The sequence below is a fragment of the Protopterus annectens genome, chromosome 11.part0, assembly GCF_019279795.1.
Source record: "Protopterus annectens isolate FY-2018-M chromosome 11.part0, PAN1.0, whole genome shotgun sequence".
Lineage (NCBI taxonomy): Eukaryota > Metazoa > Chordata > Ceratodontiformes > Protopteridae > Protopterus > Protopterus annectens.
The window spans coordinates 608,429,911-608,445,951 of record NC_056745.1 but is presented as its reverse complement, the minus strand read 5'-3'; the positions used below and the strand labels follow the sequence as shown (position 1 = coordinate 608,445,951).

General features: G+C 43.3%; 1 protein-coding gene across 1 annotated transcript in view; it reads left to right on the top strand.

Annotated features, from left to right (window-relative positions):
• The window catches only part of CAPS2 (calcyphosine 2), a 2,181,571-nt gene that overhangs the window by 1,549,570 nt on the left and 615,960 nt on the right, over positions 1–16,041 (top strand). The gene's annotated exons all lie outside the window — the stretch shown is intronic.

Genomic DNA, 16,041 nt, shown 5'->3' with positions numbered 1-16,041 from the left:
ACCACAGCCACTAAGATGGAACTTGTGGAAACTTCATCTGTCCATCCGCCGAACGAGGAGTCTCATACGATGGACAGCTATGGGGAGCGTATATTTTCTTCCTTTACTCTCAGGTCGCTGAATTACCTGTCACACTTCACATGACTTCAGAGGGATCTCCTGAAGGAGCTAGGAGATACCCTGCAAGATCCTATGGCTGACGGAGTTGCGAACAGGGTGGCTTCCCAGCTTGCAACCTTGACCTCAGTGGTTAACTCCTCCATGAGGCTCATTTCTTATGCGGCAGATGGAGCGAGTAGGGCAGCAGGTACCAGAGCAGCTTTGCAGAGACACTCTTGGATGCACCTTTGTCAGTTTGCAGAACCTTTCAAGTCTTCATTTACCAATACCCCCTTCAATGGCTCGTCCTTGTTCGGGCCTCAGATAAAGAGACTCTCACCAGGTATGAACAGGATGGCAAGACTCTCTCTGCCGTAGGAGTCCATTTTTCTACTTCATCTAGACCCTATCCTAAGGGTCAGAAGAGTGGAAAGATGCGGTTCCAAAAATCCCAGGGAGCTTCTACTGACAAATGGAGATTTTTCCCCCAGGGGCAGAGGGAGAAACAACAACAGAAGATGCTGCCCTCGCAGCAGTAGGGGTTCACAACAGCAGGGTGATAGAGATACATTCTCTGCTAGGCCCTTCCAGCACTCCTGAAGGAGGCCTGACTGTCCACCTCTGGAGGCAGTTGGGGGCAGACTATCACTGCACCCAGCAGCCTGGCAAACTATCACAACAGAAACATGGGTACTGTCGATAATATCCAGGGGCAACAAAATTCCCTTTTCTCAGTCCCCCCCAAAAGAAAAACGTTCTATCCCAGATGTTCCACCCAGTCTTCTGGATCACACAATCCTAGAGGTACAAAGATTGCTAGAAAAAAAGAGCCATCCAAGAAGTCCCCGCAGACCAAATCAGATCCGGAACTTACTCAAGGTTCTTTTTAGTGCCAAAAAAGACAGGGGACTGGAGACGCATTTTGGATCTCGGCAAGCTAAACATATCGGTAAAAAAGATGAAGTTCCGGATGGTAACACTGCAGTCCAGCCTTCCCTTCTTGGGTCAGGACAATTAAATGTGCTCCATAGATCTCCAGGACGCATACTACTGCATAAAAATGGACAGGCAATCCAGGAGATTCCTATGCTTCCAGCTGGGAGCCAGTCATTATCAGTTCAAAGCCCTGCCCTTTGGTCTCACCACAGCCCCCAGGGTGTTCACCAAGTGTATGGCAGTGGTCACGGCTCACCTGAGGCATTTAGGATTCCAGGTGTTTCCATACCTAGGCGACTGGCTCCTCACTGCTACTACCGAGCATCAACTGATCAAAGCACGGGGCTACACAATCCAAACTTGTTCCCAGCTAGGCATCACCATAAATTATGAAAAGTCTGACTTGTTCCCTTGTCAGTCTGTTACCTTTATAGGGGCAGACTTAGATACAATACGCATGATAGCAAAACTGCCTCAAGACAGGCTATGTCAATCATTTGCCAGCAAGTTTTATCTCTCATAAAGAAGATGAGAGTTCAGGCAAAAGAAGTTTTACTAGTCTTGGGCTCAATGACTGCTGCAATTACACTAGTTCCTTTGGCACGCTTCCACATGTAGATTCTGCAGTGGCTTCTTTTTGCTCAGTGGTCTTTCCAGGATTTACCAATGTCACACATGATCTTGATCACCGAAACTTGCAAAAAGGACTTAGTATGGTGGCTTGTCTCCCCCCCAGACAGACCCTTTCTAGACCCCTATCTTGTAGCCACAGTGACCACGGACACCTCCCAGATAGGGTGGGGGGGCCATTATCTGGGATAGACTGTCCAAGGAATGTGGCAACCTCACGAGTACCATTTGCACATCAGTGTTCTAGAGATGAGAGCGGTGCTTCTGGAGTTGCAAGCACTTCAGGACTCTCTGCCTATCAGGACCATTTCAATTCAGACAGACAATATGTCAGTGGTATGGTACATCAACAAGCAGGGCGGAACCAGATCTTACCCCTTGTGTCAGGAGGCGGTTTGAGTATGGCAGTGGGCGATGTCTTCCCAACGTTTTCTGATTGCGACGCACATTCCCAGAAAATACAATATGATAGTGGACAGACTCAGCAGGGCTATCCTCATGCCTCATGAGTGGTCCCTGAAGCAAGAAGTTGCGGACTTGATTTTTCATAAATGGGGCCAGCCATGCTGAAATCTTTTTGCCACTCCCCTCAACAACAAATGCAGCAGCTACTTCGCCCTAGTGCCCCCTCCGGGACAGTCACCTAGGGATGCACTTGTTCACGATTGGCCTCTGGGACTACTCTATGCCTTTCCACCTTTCCCTCTAATTCCAAAGGTACTTCAGAAAGCAAAATCGCTGGGTTGCAAACTCATCATTGCTCCTTACTGGCCTCGTCAGATATGGTTTCTGTTTCTTCGTCATCATCTTCAACTGGAGCCTTGTATACTGGACCCAGTTTCGGACCTCCTGATGCATCAGTCTGGCGAGCTTCATTCTTCCCTACAAACTCTCAAGCTAACTGCTTGGTTCCTCCACTTCCAGTCATAGCCAGACTCCTAAACATTTCCCCGGCTGTACAACACATCCTAGTGTCCTCTCACAAGCCCACTACCAGGAGGATTTACACTAGGAATTGGAATAGGTTCTCTTATTGGGTGAAGAGTAATGACATTAATCCCTTCACTGCTCCTGTTCACAAGATTCTTGAATTTCTGTCCGAAACCTTCAAAAGAGGGGCAGCTGCAGCTACTATTAGGGTCCAGTTAGCTGCCATTTCCAATTTTCATGTATGAGACTTGGGTTCTAACATCATGTCCCATAAGTTGTGCAGAGCATTCTTACGGGGTACGACCCTTTTACGTATGGCCCCCAGTAAGAGAACCTCCCCCCGGGACCTAAATTTGGTTTTAGCTTCTCTGGTTCTTCCACCCTTTGAGCCAGCAGCATCTTGTCCCCTGAAATTTCTATCTTGGAAAACCCTCTTCTTGGTTGCTATAACCTCAGCTAGATGGGTTTCTGAATTACATGCTTTGTCTATTCACCTGCCTTATCTCATTTTTCACAAAGATAGAGACTCTCTTAGAACCAATCCTTCCTTCTTACCAAAGGTATGTTTATAACTTAAGTCAGTCCATTGAGCTTCCTGTGTTCTTCCCCAATTACGGCAACAAGGCAGAGTATAGACTCCACCAATTGAATGTTCATAGAAAATTACGTTTTTATTTACACAGGACCAAAGACCTTAGAAAGTCAGACCAATTGTTTGTATCCTTTCCTGACAATAAACAAGGTTCTCCAGTTCCAAAAGTGACCTTATCAAAATGGCTGTCAGACACAATCAGTTATTCATATGATTTGCATAAAAATACGCTTCCAGGGAGGGCCAGAGGACATTCAACCAGGGCCTTAGCCACCTCTGTTGCCTTCCAAGCTAAATTGCCTTTAGATTCAATCTATGCAGCAGCAACATGGGCAAATCCTCATACCTTTATCACTCATTACAAAGTGGATGTGGTGTCCCGGAATAGGGCATCCTTTGGTTCCACAGTCCTGAAGAGTTTGTTCCAGTGAGCCACCCAAGAACCAGGTGCTGGGGACTCAGTCCCAAACCAACAAAAATGAAGGCGAGATGGGACAACATAACATAAAGAAGTTATGTTCCTACCATAACATTCCCTGTTTGTTGTCCTTCATCTCGCCTTCCTTCTTGCGTTCCCCCCTCCTTCCCCCTTCCTTGAGGTTTGAGAGGAGTTCCTTTATTGGTTACACTGGCTTGATGACATACAGGTTAGTTAACCATGCCGTGTTTCTCCTCTTTCCTTCCTATCTTAAATATTTAAGAGCTTAGTAAAATTAGTTTTTTACTATGTATGTCTAGTGTGGGCTATTACAAATGAGATCTGCATAGCTACCACTAGGCATGTTGGGATAGGGGTTAGCCTTGAGCCAGTAAAAGCTCTCGAGCTATAGTAAATCGGCCGAGTCGGAGCCGAGGAGCGGCTCTGAGCCCAACCAGCAAGAAGGAAGGCGAGATGAAGGACAACAAACATGGAACATTATGGAAGGTGCATAACTTCTTTTTCTGGCTTTAAGCATTGTACTTCTTGTAATGGCAAGTTACCTAACAGTGATTCTCATGATGACTGTGTATACTGTTTGGGAGTGGCCCACCTTTTGGTGCAGCCTTCATGTGATATTTGTCAGAGCTTTAACCAACGCACTCTTAATGAGCACAAAAATAAACTCATTCTGAAGTGGTTACTCATGTCTCCCTTCTTAGAGGTTATTTCTGCGATGGAGGTCTCAACCCCTCCTTTTAAGGACAGAAAGAGACCCCATTCTGTTCCTTCCTCACCATTGGGTGATCAGAGCAAACCTGGGAAATCTAAGGTCCCTAAGTTATCGTCGGAGCATAAATCTGCCTCTTTTGCTCCACCTTTTTCGGCTCTGACGGTCTCAAAACCTTCGATACCGATGCCTGTTTTGGCACAAGTCCTGCCTCCGGCACCGATCATAGATCTTACTATGCCTGTTTTGACTTTGGCACCTGTAGCTACTTCGGCTCAGGGCACACCTTTAACTATGCCATCAGTTTCCATTTTGGAACCGACCATTTTGGCTCTGAGTCACCCTTTGGCACAGAGTGTTGTAGCAACCTCGCTGGATCTGACCCTTTGCTTCCGGTCTCGAAACTAGAGACTTTGGTGCCAGCAGACCTTACGCCATGGACCCTATACTCCCCATCTGTAGACCCGTCTCTGAGCCAGGTGTATAGCCCATTCCTCGAACTTCCTGGCTCTCCGTCTGGAGTATCCACTAGATCCACCAGGAGCCTTTCAGAACATGATGTGGTGTGTCTTATGGACCAGCTGTTGGTAGCCAGGGGGATTCCCTCACTTTCTAAAACCATCCACCTGCAGGACTTTGGTTGCCTTATCCACAGACTCCATCTTACACTCCTCCTTCGACCATCTTGGTTCTGAAGCCTTCTGCTCCAACATCCTTCTTGGAACCCATCACTTTGGCACCTACAGTGCATCTCACTTTGGCTCCAAGTTTGTCCCTTTGGTCTTCGGTTCCCACTGAACCGGTCCTTCCTCAATCTGGGGATTGGGGGATGGGCACACTGGCCCGGGGTGTGGTGCCGACTCTCTACTCAGTTCCTTCCTCGGCACCGATGGCTGCGTCCACACTGATCCTGCTTGAGGCTTTGTCCGTGGGGGCAGGTCTGTCGGAGCAGGGTTTGACCCCGATCCTGAGGTTGTCTTTCTCAGTTCCGGGCTCCCATCCCTCTTCGGGCAGGCCTGCCTTTCGCGCGGAGATGGCTCTTGCTTCTGGCAGCACTCCTTTAATGTCAGAACCCCAGTTTTCACCCCCTGAGCTACAGCTGTCACAGACCACCCCCCTGGGACACTGGGCAGAGAAGCCGCAGGACACCACTGTCCAGGATACCCACTCTTCTGAGTCCTCCTCAGAGACCCCCACTGAGGAGCCCCCTCGAAAGAAGACGTGCAAGAGGAAGCACGTGGACTCACCTGAGGAGTCTTTAATGGAAGACACGGACTACGATGATGGTGAAGGGTCCTCACAGTCACCTCCTTATGATGTCTCCTTTGGAGACATCCTGGAGATGTTAAAGCAGAGAGGTGACTGGAAACCCTCCAACTTTTTGTCTGAGGAGTCTGTGTTTCTGCAGCCTTTTCATGCCCGCCCTATTACCTCTTGGGTGACCCCGCCTGCCGACGAGCTCATCTAGCCCATCGTGCAGCTCACGTGGAAGAACCCTGATTCCATTGAGATGATCCCCCAGAGACCAGACAAAATTCTTTCCTCTTCCGAGGAGAACCCACACTGGTCCAAAGAGTTAGCAGTTGATGCTGTGGCGGTGGCAGTGGCCACAAAAAAGGACTTGGCTGAGGAAAGTCCCACTGTCCACCTATCCAACAGGGAGTCCTGAGCAGTGGACAGACTTGGGAAGCATGTTTTTGCATCAGGAACCTTTGCTATATGATCCCTGAATTATCTGTCACATTTTATAAGGCTCCAGAGGGACTTGATCTCTGAACTCTCTGGGACGCTCCCAGGACAGTTGTCTGACGAGGTCAGGGACAAAGTGGCCTCACAGCTCACAACCCTGGAATCAGTATCCAACTCGTCCATGAGGTTGCTCTCACACGCGACCGAAGGGGTGGCTAGAGCAGCTGGTTCAGGCATTCTTATGAGGCGTCATGCCTGGATGCGCATCTGTGACCTAGCGAATCCCTTCAAGTCTTCCTTTCTGAATGCTGCCATCGAAGCTTCGTCCATTTTTGGCTCCAAAGTGAAGGACACACTAGCCAGGTGCGAGCAAGGTGGAAAAACCCTGTCTGCCCTAGGTCTGTGATTTTCCAACCCTCAACGTACCTTCTCCAGGAATCAGAGGAGTGGGAAAATGTGGCATAAGAAATTGTAGGATCCTTTCCATGCTGCATGTGGTGATGATACTCTCAGAGGTAGAGGGGGTAACAATTCTGGAAGACACCCCTATAGAGGCAGAGGGGGTCCTCGCAACCAAGGCTTCAGAGAATTCTTCTCTGGACACCCTTATCAGCACTCAGTCGGGGGTCATTTCTCTCTTCTCCAAGCTGCCTGGCAATCTATCACCACTGACCGTTGGGTGCAGAATATTATTAGCAGAGGTTACACTATTTCCATTTTTTGTCAGACAAAATTTCCAAGAAAACTTCCTAACGTTCCACCCAGTCAAAGGGAAGAAGCAGCTTCAGGGATAATAAAGCTGTCTCAAAAAAGAGTCCTCCAACCAGTCCCACCAGACCAGCGTGGATCCGGATTTTACTCAAGATTCTTTTTTGTGCCAAAAAAGACAGGGGACTGTTGACCCATTTTGGATCTCAGCAGTTTAAACAAGTCTGTCATCCACACCAAATTCCAGATGGTCACAGTTCAATCGATCCTTCCCTTTTTAAGAGAAGGCAATCAGATGTGCTCTATAGATCTCCAGGATGCGTATTACCACATCAAGATGGACAAACGCACCAGGAGTCTGCTTCTCTTCTGGCTAGGAGCCAGTCATTACCAATTCCGTGCCCTACCGTTCGGTCTCTCTATAGCCCCCAGGGTATTCATGAAATGCATGGCAGTGGTAACAGCTCACTTGAGACTAAAGGATTCTGGGTGTTTCCATATCCAGACAACTGGCTCCTTACCGCCCCACCAAGCATCTTCTGGTAACGGCATTACAACATACTCTCTCTCTCTCTGGCAAAATTGTTGGGAATAATGATATATTGGGAGAAATCAAATCTTATTCCTACACAACAAGTAGAGTTCATTGGAGCAGTGTTCAATACTCAGTCCTGTCTGGTATCACTCCCACTTCACAGACTCCATCAATTGAGGCTTCAACTCCAAGTGATTCATCCTCAAACATCAGCCTGTGCAAGGGAAGTTCTTCAAGCTCTAGGTTCTATTGCTGCGTCAATTCCAATAGTGCCTCTAGCAGAGCTACATATGCAAATTCTGCAGTGGCTCCTTCTGTGTCAGTGGTTCCCAAACTGTCATCCTCTGGATTACAAGATTCAGATAACCAACTCCTGCAAACAGGACCTGCTTTGGTGGATGAGGCCAGACATATATCTTTGGAGCCGCCCATTTCAACCCTCCCAGCCCACAGCCATTGTGACCACAGATGCTTCCCTGATCGGGTGGGGGAGCCATTTCCAGGAAATGACTGCCCAAGGCATGTGGTCCACCTCAGAGGCCCACCTGCATATCAATGTTCTGGAACTGAGAGCCGTGCTGTTAGCGTTGCAGGCATTCCATTCGGCTCTCGCTTCCGGGACAATTGGAATTCAATCAGACAATATGTCAGTGGTCTGGTACATCAACAAGCAAGGAGGAACCAAGTCATACCCCCTGTGTTGAGAAGCCATGAGAATTTGGCAGTGGATGATAGTTTCCAACTGCTTTCTGATAACAATGCATATCCCAGGGAGCTCCAACGCAATTGCAGACAAACTGAACAGATGCATCCTTATGCCCCACGAATGGTCCCTCAACCCTGAGGTGGTGTCTGTTAATCTTCAGTCACTGGGGCCAGCCTTGCTGCCATCTTTTCCCTTCCTCATCAGACAGCAAGTGCAGCAGTTACTTCCCCCGGAGGGGGAGTCGGGGCGCTCTGATCCACGATTGGCCCACGGGACTTCTTTACGCCTATCCTCCTATTCCTCTGATCCCACAATTTCCAAAGAAAGCTCTTCGGTTGAGATGCAAGGTGATCTGTATAGCCCCATTCTGTTCTCGACAAGTTTGGTTCCCATTTCTTCGGCCTCACTTAGTATACCCGCCATGGACTCTGGACACTCTACCAGATCTGATCACTCATCCCCAAGGGTTGAGTCACCCGAACCTGTCCAGTCTCAAGCTGACAGCTTGGTTTCTCCACTTCCGCTAGTTGCCAGGCAAGCTAATCTCTCCTCCCCTGTTCGAGACATCATTCTGGCCTCTTAGAAACCATCCACCAGAAGACTATATCAGAATAAATGGAAAAGGTTCTCCATATGGTCCAAGGATAACATGCTAGACCAGTATTTGACTCCAGTTGCTGCAGTGCTTCTATACTTGGCTAAGTTTTTTGATAATGGAGCCTCTGCCTCGACAGCATGAGTGCATCTAGTGGCATTTTCCAATTTCCACAATAGTATAGATGGCAACCCTCTTATCTCTTTATGCCTCTGCAAGGTTTTCCTCAAGGGGACCTCTCAGCTCAGGCCTCCTCTCAGACAGCCCATGGAACCAAGAAACCTCACTTTAGTCCTCCAGTTTTTAACGCAAAAGCCCTTTGAGCCTGCTTCTAAGTGTGACCTAAAGTATTTGTCTTGGAAATCTTTATTCCTTGTAGCCATTACCTCTGCCAGAAGAGTTTCGGAGCTGAAGGCATTGTGTATTAAGAGGCCCTATCTGGTCTTTCATAAAGACAGTGTCACTTTGGACGAACCCATCCTTTCTTCCCAAAGTTGTTTCTGAATTCTCTATTAACCAGTCCATTGATCTACCAATGTTTTTTTCCGAATTTTGCCAATAGAGGAGAGTATTGCCTTCACTCCTTAGACATACATAGACAATTAAGATTTTACCTAGACAGGACCAAACCTATCCATAAATCTGAACAACTTTTCATCTCTTTTTCGGGACTCAAAATGGGAGAGGCTGTTTCCAAGGTTACTTTATCAAAATGGCTAAGGGACTGCATACTTGTCACCTATTCCCTCCATAAAGAATCCATGCCAAAAGTTAAAGCCCATTCCACTAGATCTATGGCAACTTCTTTAGCATTCCATTCCAGGGCATCCATGGATGATATCCTTGCAGCAGCTACTTGAGCTAAACCTCAAACCTTTATCAGTCATTACAAATTGGACCTGGTCTCCAGGAGGAGAGCTGCCTTTACTCAGTGGTACTCAGGAATGTTCTTCCATAAAGGCCGCCCATGGACCTCAAGGTAGCTTGGGATTCTGTCCCATCAGTGATGAATGGAAAAAAGATTAACAACATCAGATAAAGAAGTTATGCCTTACCATAACATTCCATCTGTGTTGTTCATCTTCTTTCAGTCATCACTTCCCACCCTCCTTCTCCCTCCAAAGGCTCTTGGGGGGATGCTTTGTGTCTAAGTGGTGCACTAGGGTACTTGCATAGAAGTGGCCTCGGCTTTACTGCCTTTTCTTAGCAAACTTGATCTAAGGTAACAGGGAGAAGGGCGTTCTGGGTAGAGACTTAGCTCGAGAGTTTATTTGGCTGGCGTGAGCTTGGTAATAGGCTGATTCCCCCCATCAGTGATGAATGAAAGAAAATGAACAAAGATGGAATGTTATGCTAAGACATAACTTCTTTTTTTTTATTAGCTATTATTTCCATAAGAACAGTATTGGAAATTCAAGCCTTGTTCTGCAAGCCCCCCTATATAATATTTCACAAGGGCAGGGTTTCCCTCAGGACTAATCCTTCCTTCTTGGCAAAGGTAGTTTCAGAATAACCTTGCACCTACCAGTCTTTTTCCCTAATTTCTGCAATAATGGAGAATACTGTCTACACTTATTAGACATTCACAGGCAGTTACATTTTTAACTTCACAGAACAAAGGATATCAGAAAATCTGACCAAATGTTTGTTGCCTTTTCCTCTCTTTCCTTAGGTATCCCAGTTTCCAACGTTACCTTAGCTAAATGACCCAGAGATTGTATCACCTTTATCTGTCATTCAAAGATACTTCACCCACCACGCCCTGTGAAAGCCCATTCAACTAGAGCTGTAGCAACTTCTGCGTTTTTTCATGCCAGAGCTTCTTTAGATAACATTTGTGCAGCAGACACATGGTCATTTCTGCATACTTTTATCACTTATTATAAACTGGACCAGGTCTCTAGGGGAAATGCATCATTCGATTCGATGGTGCTCAGGAATATTCTTCCATGAGATCGCCTAAGATTCAGCTAGCTAGGGGACTCTGTCCCACAGTCAAGGATTACATGAAGATTGACAACATCAGATAAAGAAGTTATGTCTTACCGTAAAGTTCCATCTGTGTTGTCACTAATTCTTAACATTCACCCCTCCTTCCCTCAGCCTGAGACTCTTAGTGAATCGAATGCTCACAAAACTGGCTTCATATTATGGACACAGATCTGGTGTCTTATTGTTATTTACTATCTGTCTGCCACTATTTTAGGTAAACTCGATCTGAGGTAATTTACAGAGGAGTATTATGGGTAGAGCCAAGCTCGAGTGTTTGGAAGGCGTGAGCTGAAGTAAACAGCTGAGTCGGTTCCAAGGCTCGGAACTGAGCCCCACAGTCAAGGGTTAGTGAAGCTCGACAACAAAGATGGAACTTTATAGTAAGACATAACTTCTTTTTTTTAATATACTTAATAATGGCACCAAAATTCCATCTGAAGACATCAAGGTGAGTTTATATTTTATTTATATATTATTATTTTTTATTTATCCATTATTGAGTGGGTTAGTCCCATTAGGCAAGTAGCCTGTTTTCAGTTCAGACCGGAGGTGGTATTTATACTGCTTGGGGAAATTTGGCCAGGCCATCTGTGAACTTCCCCTGTTCGTCATTATTTTGAATGGGACCCATTTCTGAGGAGCACTGCTTCTTTCCATTCTAGGTGTAGAGGCAGTCCAGAGAAACAGGGAGGCAGATGGAGAGAGAGAAGGAGATGATGCAGTGGTGAGAGAAATGGAGGTGAAAGCAGATATCGAGATTGGAGAATGTGTGTAGGATTCTGAGGAAATTTTCCAAAGAAATCTGTTTGATGGAGATGCATGAGCAAATGATGGATGTATAATTACAACCCTCCAGTTGGGAGTGTTGCAGGATGATTTACTTAAAGAAATGGCGGTGCAGAGTGAGCCAGAAAATGAAGGAGATGTTTCCTTGAGGGGACATTATAGAGAAAATACAAAAGGAGGATGGAAAGATAGTCCTGAAAAATAGTGGGGAGATGGAAACGTAGAAAAAGTAAAAGAAGTCAAAAGTGAAGTAGCAGAAAAGAAGGCAGAAGAAAATGAAAAATGGAAGTACATGGTAAGGATTCAAAGTAAAGAAGACAAAGATATGGGCAGGTGTGATGTGCGAAAATTTAGTATGTCTTTTGGGTGCAAAAGCAATTGAACTTGCAGCATTCATTCTTATTAACATTGTGTAATATGTTTGAGACTGTTTTTTCAATGGAACATTTTCTTGGAGAATATGGGAAAAAGAAGGGTGTAACCCATGGAATCTTTATGTAATAAAAGCATTTAAAAGGCAAACAAAAGAGAAAATTCATATGCAGTTTCGAACAGAGGTAGAAATAGATACTTTGAAAGAACTTTTGAGACCTTTATGTAAAGAAGTACTGGACATTGCAAAAGTTTATGACAAAAGAGGTTTGTGGACTAGTGGCTTGGATTATAACTGTGTTAAAAATAGAAAGAACAAAATTATAAATATAGCAATCGTGATAAATGTGGAGGAGTGGAGGAGAATGGGGTGTGGTAAATTACTGGGGACTACCCAAAACAGTTTTTTTTTCCTGTGGAAAAGAAGAACATTTGTAAGTAACTATGGTACAAGAAAAACAGTCCAAAACAAACCTGCTAGCAGTGAAGGTGTTCCATGACAGAAAAAGCAGTACTGTGAATAAATCACGAATGAACCACCATGGACATCCAAAACTCTTGAAATCATTTATTAAAATGAACCCTTGATAAAAATCCTTTTCCTTGTGGAAAAATATATAAAAACACAAAAGGTGCACCATTCAGGATGGATAAGCCCTTTTGGGATTTCCCTTCCTCAGATCCTGTTAGAACTGAAAAAAAATGTTCCATTTTAGGAAGGCTTCAAGAGTTTTTGGATGTCCACGGTGGTTCTTTTGTGATTTATTCACAGTAATGGTACAAGAAAATGTTATATTTGTGAGGGAAATGGGACATGATGGATGGATTGTAGAAATGAAAATAAGAGTAAGGAAAAAGAAAGAGAAGAAATGTTAGGAGTAGTAGAAATATTATTTATTTGACATTTGTTAACCGGGTTAGTCCAACTGGGCTGCAGAGCCCTTTTTCAGCGGACACCCGAGAAGCAAAGCCCCACCGATAAACAAATACCAAAACAACACATCATACAATATTAACATACAAGTGTATATACACAGGAGAAAGAGAATAAACTTATAACTGAACATGTTAGAATACAAGAGTAATATTGAGGGTTGAAACAGCCATGTTACATATTAAGCATATAAAATATAATATAACAGCCATGGTACATATTAAGTATGTAAAATATATAACAGCCATGGTACATATTAAGTATATAAAATATAATATAAAAAGTTAGATTCTATCTAACAGTTACCATCAGAGAGAAATTCAAGCTTGGTAGGATATCATAACGACCTTAAATGAGTAGTTGTGACAGTGTTAGAGCTGAAAGGGGAAGCGGAAGAGGAGAGGGAGTAGTTTAGTTGGGAGTGGAAGAGGAGAGGGAGCAGTTTAGGTGGTAGTGGGACAATGACAGGTCCAGGAATTAGTAAATAAGTCATTTAGAAGTTTTTTGAAGTTAAGGAAGTTGCTGTTTTGTTTTTAGAGAAAGGGGAAGTCTGATAGAAGAAATAGAATAGAAGAACATTTAGCTGAGAAAAAAATAATGAAGAGAACACAGAACAAGGTTTTGAAATAAGTGATGAAGAAGACATAGATTGGGAGGTAGTAAAAAAAAAAAAAGAAGAATTCTATTGGTAAAAGGGTAAAAGACAGGGAAAGAAAATTTAAAGGGATAAGTACAAAATAAAAAAGAAAGGAAATGGATGAAAAAGAATATATTGGAAAAACACCAGCTAGCCAAGCTAGCAAAGTAAAAAACACCATAAAAGAACACAAAAGAAGCCTCTTCAGGTTGCATAAAATCTTTACTGATGTCTCCTGGTACCTCGGCTCGCGCCTTCATGGGATAAATTAAACACCAGAAAAACACTCCACTTACAGTGCATCAGTTAACACCGCATTCTAAACACAATCATGTTAAAGTGAAAAACATCCCTTTAACCAAAACTAAATCTAGATGAATTATCATTCCCATTGTTTCCCATGCTGATTAAACATTAAGATTTGCTTCCAATTTTAAACCTATTGGATGCAAAGTATTGAAATTAACAATAAAACTGGTTCCCAAAGCTAATAATTTACTTATAAATACTTCACCATGTTGACATAAAGGTTTAGCCAGTACACTAAAAAATAAAGTACAATCTGAACCCCCATGACAAGTCCAGAAATGGTTGGTAACTGGGCTATCCAATTTGCTATGTCTGATGTCCCCCAAATGTTCAAGGATGCGCTTCTTGACCTGTCTCTGTGTTTGTCCTATATACCATTTAACAACAGGACACCTGCATCCAATGACATACCCCACCCTACTGGAACAATAGATGAACCTGTCTTTGGCTCTATACACCCTATTATTAATATTGGTGCCATTTAAATTTCTAACCTTAGGACAGACCTTACAACCTGAACAAAGAAAACAACCCACTTGAACACCTATGTTCATACTTAAATTACTGTTGTTGAGCAATTCCTTAAGATTTGAAAACCTGCCATATGAAAAAGCGACCTTTTCAGGGAACAAACCCCTAGTATCATCTCCCTGCTTAATAATTGGCTAAAATCTCTTTACCAAACTACTTAATGTTTCTGAAAAGGGCGTAAATCTGCTAACAAAGAACGATTTCTCTTCTTGATAATTAACCTGTACCTGATTATCACTCCTCCCTATGGGCTTCCCTCTTTCACGAATACCCCAAACTCTTTTTTTTCTGTCCTATTCATTAAATCCTCCCGATATCCCCTGGATAATAATCGCCTCCTAACTTTCAAAAATTCCTCTGAAATCAAACTTTTATCATGCGCATTATTGAAAATACGCCTATACTCCCCATATGGGAGAGAATCCAATAAATGGAGGGTGCATACTTGATGCTAAAAGAAAATTGTTAGCAGCCGTTTCCTTCACATAGGGCCTAAAGTACACTTTTCTATCCTTACCAATGTAAAGTTTTAAATCCAGGAGTTGTATAAACTCCCTATGACAATTAAACGTGAAAGATAATCCAAAACTGTACTCTTCTAAATCCATCATAGTTTTTTTTAAATCATTCATCTTCCCTTTACATATGAAAATCAAGTCATCTGTATATCTCTTATAGATGACCACATTGTTGGAAAAAAAGACACTGTTATGTATGAAAACATGTTCAAAAAATACATAAAAATGATGGCATATGATGGGGCAAACGAGGCCCCCATAGCAGTACTGCCCTTTTGTAAATATATCTGGTTTTCAAATGCAAAACAATTGTTCTTTAAACAAAACTCCAACAACTGTAAAATGTAACTAGTCCTGGGACTTTCACCCAACATTCTAGCTACTGTCTCTATTCCCAATGAATGAAGAATGTTGGTGTAAAGTGCCTTGACATCAACACACACCCAAAAAGAATTCACCTGCCAATCCATCCCTCCAACTAAAGCACAAAAATCCTTACTGTTCTTAATATATGATGCAATTCGCAATATATGGTCCTTAAACTGCGTATCTAAAAAGATTCCTATATTCTGTAAAGCCTTCCAGGGGGATTGTATAGACTCTTATGAATCTTGGGAATAGTACAAAACTTGGCTCTCCTTGGATTCTTAACATAAAGCTTTCTAACATCACTAGCATTAAATAAACCAAGTCTTTCCCCCTTCTCTAATAATTCCAATAAAAGAATTAAACTCAGCAGTTGGATCATGATCTAGCTTTAAGTAAACATTTTCATCATTTAACAAATCATTGGACATCTTGTTATATTGCTGTCTGGATAAAATGACCCAGTTGCCACCTTTATCCGCTTGTGTAAAAAACACCTTACTGTTTTCATTATGTATACTTTGCAACGATAACCACTGTTCTTTAGTCAAATGTAACTTTTTTTTTTTTTTTGCTTTTTTTACAAAAACATTATATTCAAATTCAATTTCTTTACACAATGTTGATTCAAAAACATTAATAACAGTGATATTTTTTGAGGAATGAAATTCCTAATGCAAGGTACTGTAGGCACCTTCAACTTCCCATATCCATTGACAGAACCCCCCCCCCCGACTTTCATTATCATTAATAAAAACATCATAAACATCCTCTTCATTAATATCAACAAACTGATTTTCATATACTGATAAATCCAAAAAGGAACAGTCAGAATCAGCGGAATAAGCCACATCGGATCCAGTTTCCATATGACTTACCAAAGTTTCTTGAATGGTTTTGTTATGAATAAACATCTTTAAGTTTAACTTCCTGCAAAAACAACCAGCTTCAATAAATAGGTCAGCTAAGCATGGGAAACAAGTAGGCACAAACTTTACACCCTTGCTCAATAAACTCTTCACATCATG